This window comes from Ornithorhynchus anatinus, chromosome 7, assembly GCF_004115215.2.
Source record: "Ornithorhynchus anatinus isolate Pmale09 chromosome 7, mOrnAna1.pri.v4, whole genome shotgun sequence".
Taxonomy (NCBI): Eukaryota; Metazoa; Chordata; class Mammalia; order Monotremata; family Ornithorhynchidae; genus Ornithorhynchus; species Ornithorhynchus anatinus.
Window position 1 is genome coordinate 6,318,291 of NC_041734.1, and position 6,938 is coordinate 6,325,228.

Genomic DNA, 6,938 nt, shown 5'->3' on the forward strand with positions numbered 1-6,938 from the left:
CTCTTCTCCACCAGCACAATTAGACATTAGCTTTGAGCACATCTGTGGGAAATCCACCTTCCATTGCCCCTTCAAACCGAGAAGCCCTTGCTACCACAGAACAGGCTGTGACCCGGCTGTAGGTGATCCAGCAAACCAGAATAACCACACCTGATCCCAATTCCCCTCCCCCAAGGTTGCCATGGTATCATTAAAAACCCAGCCAACTTGCTACTCTCACTTATTACCCTGATAATTTGGCTTCACTTTTGGTTCCTTTTTGGACTTGCTCTGTAATTCAAGAGCAGTATCTTGACTTTTCCAAACATAACGAAATTTTCCCCTTTCCATCATGATCAATGGGTACTCAGGCAATTGTATTCCCATTGATAACCACTTCCCAGATTTAGTCTGCTATGCTGTTCCAGTTCAGTTGAAATGCATTTTTCTTCCCCTTGATTATACCCTTTATAAATTCTGTTTCCTACAGTCTTGTAAAAGTGGGATTTTGGAGGAGTGGTACTGGGGTCACAAGGAGTTCATTTTCATTAATTAATAATAATAATAATAATGTTGGTATTTGTTAAGTGCTTACTATGTGCTGAGCACTGTTCTAAGCACTGGGGTAGATACAGGGTAATCAGCTTGTCCCAGGTGAGGCTCACAGTCTTCATCCCCATTTTACAGATGAGGGAACTGAGGCACAGAGAAGGTCAGAGAAGCAGCGTGGCTCAGTGGAAAGAGCACGGGCTTTGGAGTCAGAGGTCATGGGTTCGAATCCCGGCTCGGCCACTTGTCAACTGTGTGACTTTGGGCAAGTCACTTAACTTCTCGGTGCCTCAGTTGCCTCATCTGTAAAATGGGGATTAAGACTGTGAGCCCCACGTGGGACAACCTGAATGCCCTGTGTCTACCCCAGCGCTTAGAACAGTGCTCGGCACGTAGTAAGCGCTTAACAAATACCAACATTATTATTATTAAGTGACTTGCCCACAGTCATACAGCTGACAAGTGGCAGAGTTGGGATTCGAACCCATGATCTCTGACTCCCAAGCCCCTGCTCTTTCCACTGAGCCACGCTGCTTCTCTAAGATTTTGATGCCTTGGCCGGGAATCGAACCCGGGCCTCCCACGTGGCAGGCGAGAATTCTACCACTGAACCACCAATGCAAAATCGATATCAGCTTCTCTGATTCAATGTTAGTCTGTGATTTCTTCTCGAAGACTCTGACCCAAGGCTAGTTTTTCTGGGAGGAAGAGGGGACTAGCTATCAACCCGCTGCCATTTGCTGAAATCTTCCTCAAGGAGACTAAATTACAATAGCTGCAAGATGTCATCAGGTCAGGCATAGACCTTATCTCTTCTAGGTCTTGCAATCTAATAGATAAGGGGGGCCAGGTGGGGTGGAGATAAGAATCTGTCCCTATTTTACAGACCAGGAAACTGAGGCCCGGAATGATTAAGTAACATGTCCAAGTTTGTGCAGGAAATCAAAGACAGAGGAGGGATTAGAACTCTGGTCACCTTACAATGCTATTTTCACTGAGTCATGTGCCTACCGGCTTCCACTTTGCTGACAATCTTCTGTTCTTTGGATACCCTGTCACGTTATTATTATTATTACTACTATATTTGCTGAGTGCTTACTATGTGTCAAGCACTCTTCTAAGTTCTGAGACTGATTCAAGTTAATCAGGTTGGACACATTCCCTGTCCCACGATGGGCTCACAGCTTAAGTAGGAGAGGGAACAGGTCCTGAACGCCTATTTGACAGTTGAGGAAACTGAAGCCAAAAGAACTTGTGACTTGCCTAAGGTTACACAGAAAGCACTTGGAAAAGCTGGGGTTGGAATCCCAGTCCTCCGATTCGCCAGCCCATGCGCTTTCCACTAGGCGATGCTGCTTCGCGTTGGTCGCTTGCCATCTCATCCAACACCTCTGAAGCTGCTGAAGCCTCAGGACTTTCCCCACCCCCTCGGCAGGCAGGATCCAAAGTGGCCATTCCAACCCTAAACCTTTCCGGTACCTGGAGAGAAATGGATAAGGGCGTCTGACTACCCAAAGCATGTGCTGGGAAAGTGAGTTTCTCATTCAAAGGAGCACATCATTTCCAGAGTGTATATAGAGAGCTACAGGTAATTCTAGGGAAACGGTCTATTTTACTTGTCTGTAGGGATACATAAAGGAGACTCGCAATTGAAATTCAGTATCGTCTCTTCTTTGTAGAGTTTCCGCTAGGGATTACACTTGGTGTCTGTCACACAAATCTTTCATTTGGAAAAGGGAAATCTGAGTTGTGGTTGTTCAGATCCCATCTAGTGCATATTTCTTCCAATCAATCAATAACATTTATTGAGATTCTCCTGAGGGAAGACCACTGGCCTAAGCACTTGAGAGAGTTCAACAGGTAGGAGGTAAAGAAGCAGTGTGACCTAATGGGCCTGGGAGACAGAAGGACCTGGTGTTTTAATCCCTACTCCACCATTTGTCTGCTGTGTGACCTTGGGCAAGTCACTTGACTTCTCTGTGCCTCAGTTACTCATCTGTAAAATAGGGATTAAGACTCTGAGCCCCATGTGGGAGAGGGGACTATGTCCAATTTAATTATCTTGTATCTATCTCAGCATATAGTACAATCCCTGGGATTGTAGGGATTGTAAGCGCTTAGCAAATGCCATTAAAAAAAAAAAGACATGATCTCTACGTTTCCACAAACACAGTAGGAAGCACAAGTGAACCCCAAAATAGGAGAACCTCACACAAGGGCAACTATGTCCACACATCCTGTCCCTGTGGACACAAGCTGGGGTATATATTGCTCTTCAGGTGGAAGTTAAGGGTAAAGAATAATTGCTTTTTTAATAAGAATTAAATAAATTAAATAAATTACCTTTTTTAACAAGACTTTCATGGCCTGAGGGTTTTGTGAGAACTGTGTCTATCTCCCGGTCTAGATCGTAAGCTCATTATGGGCAGGGAACGTTTCTGTTCATTCTGTTTTATTATACTCTCCCAAGATCTTAGAACAGTGCTCTGCACATAGTAAGTGCTCACTAAATACCATTGATTGACTGATTTAATTGGCAACAAGGAAAAGTTTATGCATTATGTAAAGTGGTTTGAAGAGGAAATTCAGTGGTATTTATCCAGTGCCTTTGGTGCATAGAGAACAGTACTAACTGCTTGGGAGAGTACTACAAGATAATAATATTTGTTAAGCACTTACTTTGGGTCAAGCACTGTACTAAGCACTGGGGGGTGGGGGGCGGGGATACAAGGTAATCAGGTTGTTCCACGTGGGGCTCACGGTCTAAATCCCCATTTTACAAATGAGGTAACTGAGACAAAGAGAAGTTAAGTGACTTGCCCAAAGTCACAGAGCTGACAAGTGCCAGAGCCAGGATTAGAGCCCATGACCTCTGACAGGATAAGGAGACACAGTCCTTGCCCTCAAGAAGCTTAGAATCTGGTTGTATAGACAGCCACTAAAACATTTAGGATGAAGGAGAAGTGGATACGTGAATGAGTTATTGCTTAAGTAATTAGATATACAAGAGGATATTCATTCAATCGTATTTACTGAGTGCTTACTGTGTGCAGAGCACTGTACCAAGCACTTGGAAGGTATAATCTGGCAACAGATAGAGACAATCCCTGCCCAACAACGGGCTCGCAGTTTAGAAGGGGATATGCCAGCTAGTTGTGTGCAGAGAACATGTCTACCAACTCTGTTGCATTGTACTCTCCTGAAAGCTTAGTACAGTGCTCTGCACCCAGTAAGTGCTCAATAAATACCACTGCTTGATTGATTGAAGTGCTTCTGTTACTTTTACTATGTACCCCACAAGAGACAGAAACTAAATCGAACCTGGTTAGCTTGTATCTACCTCAGCACTTATTACAGGGCTTGGCACATACGTGCTTCATAAATATTAGTAGTAATAGTAGTACCCAAATGCATAGTTGGTGCTGAAGAACTGAAGTGGTAGTTAGGCACTCGGAGATGTTGGTGGAGCCAGTGCAAATTTTTGAAGTGAAATACAATTTTTTTCAGCCAAATGATGTCTGAAAACTGTTCACACTCCCTGGAGTACTCTTGTTCCTGGAGATGATCACCAGTCACCTTTCATTCTCCAGGAATACGGCTGGGTGAGTTTACATTGTCAGAAATATGTTTTAGCCATTTCATCTTGGGGGAATTTTAGTGAGAAATCTAAATTTCAAGGATGTTGCTGTTTCTCACAGTCATCTCTGTTTTTATATTTGCCATATTTCATATTTTCACAGCAATGCAAATAATTTCCCACTTTCTGGGCTTGGTTTTTATGTGGGGGGTGGATTTAATCCTTTTAAAAATCTTTTCAAGCGAGAAAGAGGCAATTTCATTTCCAAGAATTATGAGCAGGTTCCTTTACACATGCGATATGTCATTGTAGACAAAATGAAGAACATTGGTCCTAAGGCAGATGATGAAAGCCACCATTTTCCTTTGTACATTGTGAGGAGCGAGGGCAGAATTGCTGTGAATTCCCCTCTAAGGAAAGGAGCAGCTCTGTTGAATCAGAGGTCTTGAAAGAAACCAGGTGTTGAAGGGCTCCTGCAGGATGGCGATAAAGGGATTAAGAAAAGTGATAGGCACCTGTGGAAGCAGCGTGGCCTACTGGAAAGAACTCAGGGTTGGAGTCAGAAGTCCTGGGTTCTGATCCCAGGTCTGCCACTTCTCTGCTGTGGGACCTTGGGAAAGTCACTCAGCTTCTCTGGGTCTCAGTTTAACCATCTGTAAAATGGAGATTTAATACTTATTCTCCCTCCTACTCAGTCTATGAGCCCCATGAGGGAGAGGAACTGTGTCCAACCTGATTAACTGTTACCTACCCCACTGCTTAGAATAGTGAGTGTCTAACAAATACAGTAATGACAATAAAAAAAACTAGAGGCAAATAGACAAAAGTGAAAACAGTACCAAGCACTGGAAACATTAATATGGCAAACCACCAAAAGACAGCATTTTGGGGCATTTAGAATATGACCATCACTAAGGGTCCCCGATTGAGCTGCTCAGTCACACACACCCTCGTGGGAGAATTTCACCATGTCTTTTTCCAGTGCGAAGAACAAATATATATATATACTAATTTGGTGTTTGTCATCCCTCTCAGGAACAGGCCTCATTCTCTTTTCCCTGTCATATATACATTTAGAGATCAGAGACCTGGAAATGCAGATGTGGGATTGACAATCCATTCTGCACTGGGTGTATGTACAGAAAATCCTCTTGCTGCACTAATGTGTTTGCTATTTGCAGCTCCTGTCACTACTTACAAGTCTTCCTCTTGGAGTGCATGACAGCATGGCGAATTTCATTTTGTCATGAAAGACACTGTGTGTCTTTGGATGGTGTTCCATTGTCACACTCATGTCTCCGTGCCCGCGTCCGCTATATTTCCACCCTCTGCCCTGCCCTCCCTTTGTCTTTTTTGAAACCTCTGTCTCCCGTGGCTCTCTCTGGGCTCTTCGTGCCCCGTAACTCTAACCCCCTTCCCAAGCCTCGTTACCTTTGGGCCAGCCCCATACCAATAAACAGACATACCGCCTTACGGCTTACACCGACAGACACAGAGCCAAGGGGACGGGGCAGGATTGGGCTGGGGAGTTAGAGGGATAGCCATCACAGCGTCCCCTACACCTCACTCCGGCCCCCAAAACCATGGATATAAATTAGGGCCTTGGATGGTTCCACTTCACATCAAGTAGGAACTCCTGACTGTTGGCTTTAAAACACTCAATCAGCTCTCTTCACCGTTCCCTCCCCACCACCATTCATCCTTATAACTCTCCCACTTTACCCCACCTCACGCACTTGTTCCTCTCAACCCAACCTCCTCACAGTGCCTCATTTTCATCTCTCTCGTCACCAAACTCTTGCTCATGCCCTCTCTTCTGCCTGGAACTCCCTCCCCCTTCGTATCTGTTACTGCACTCCTCATCTTCAAAGCCCTTTTGAAATCATATCCTTCAGGAAGCCTTCCTTAATTAATCTCTCATATCCCCACTTCAGCACTTCCATGACACATGAGTACTTCGTTACTCCTCCCTCTCCCACCCCTACCCCAGTAGGACATATGAACAAAACTTTATAGTTTATTGCTTCTGCTTATCTGTAATTTATTTAGTATCTGTCTCCTCACCAGGAGGCTGTGGATCTCCTTGAGGGAGATCATGGCTGCTAACTCTAATGTACTCTCTCAAGCACTTACTACTACTAATAATAACTCTGGTTTTTGTTAAGCATTACCTGCCAGACACTGTACTAAACTCTGGGGTGGATACAGCAAATTGAGTTGGACACAATCCCTGGCCCATGTGGGGCTCACAGTCTCAATCTCCATTTTACAGATGAGAAAACTGAGGTCATAGAGCAGATAAGTGGTGGAGCTAGGGTTAGAACCTATGACCTTCTAATTCCCAGGCCCGTGCTCTATCCATTACACCTGTTGCTTACTACAGTATGCTGCCTTGAATAAGGGCTCAGTAAACATTATTGATTGATGAGTGAGGCAGAGAAAGAGCAGACAGATATGGTAGATAGCTAAAAGCAAGGTAATAGGTAGAAGCAAAAGACACAGTTGAATCAATAACAAATAAATAAACATAAACCCCTGGTGCTGAGGTCCCTGGGATGGCCAAATCAGGCAGTGGAAGGAATTACCATTGTACACTTAGTACAGTGCTCTGCACACACTAAGCACTTAATAAACATGACTGAATTAACCAGAGAATGCAGTAGTTGCATTTATTGAGTGCTTACAGTGAGAAGAAGTGCAGAAGAGAATATACAAGTGGACTTGATCTCTGTCCCTCAGAAGAGGGCTCACAAACCTCTTGAAACGAGGAGAGGGTTGTGCTTTACCACAGTGGAATCACCTCACTATCCACGCATTTCTTTGTAGTGTATTT

The 6,938-nt window shown here is 44.2% G+C and overlaps 1 non-coding gene across 1 annotated transcript; it reads right to left on the bottom strand.

Moving 5' to 3' along the window:
- Nucleotides 1–1,078: 1,078 nt before the first annotated feature.
- TRNAG-GCC lies at nt 1,079–1,149 on the bottom strand. Its single transcript has one exon. It is a non-coding gene; the product is annotated as a tRNA-Gly (tRNA).
- Nucleotides 1,150–6,938: the final 5,789 nt, after the last annotated feature.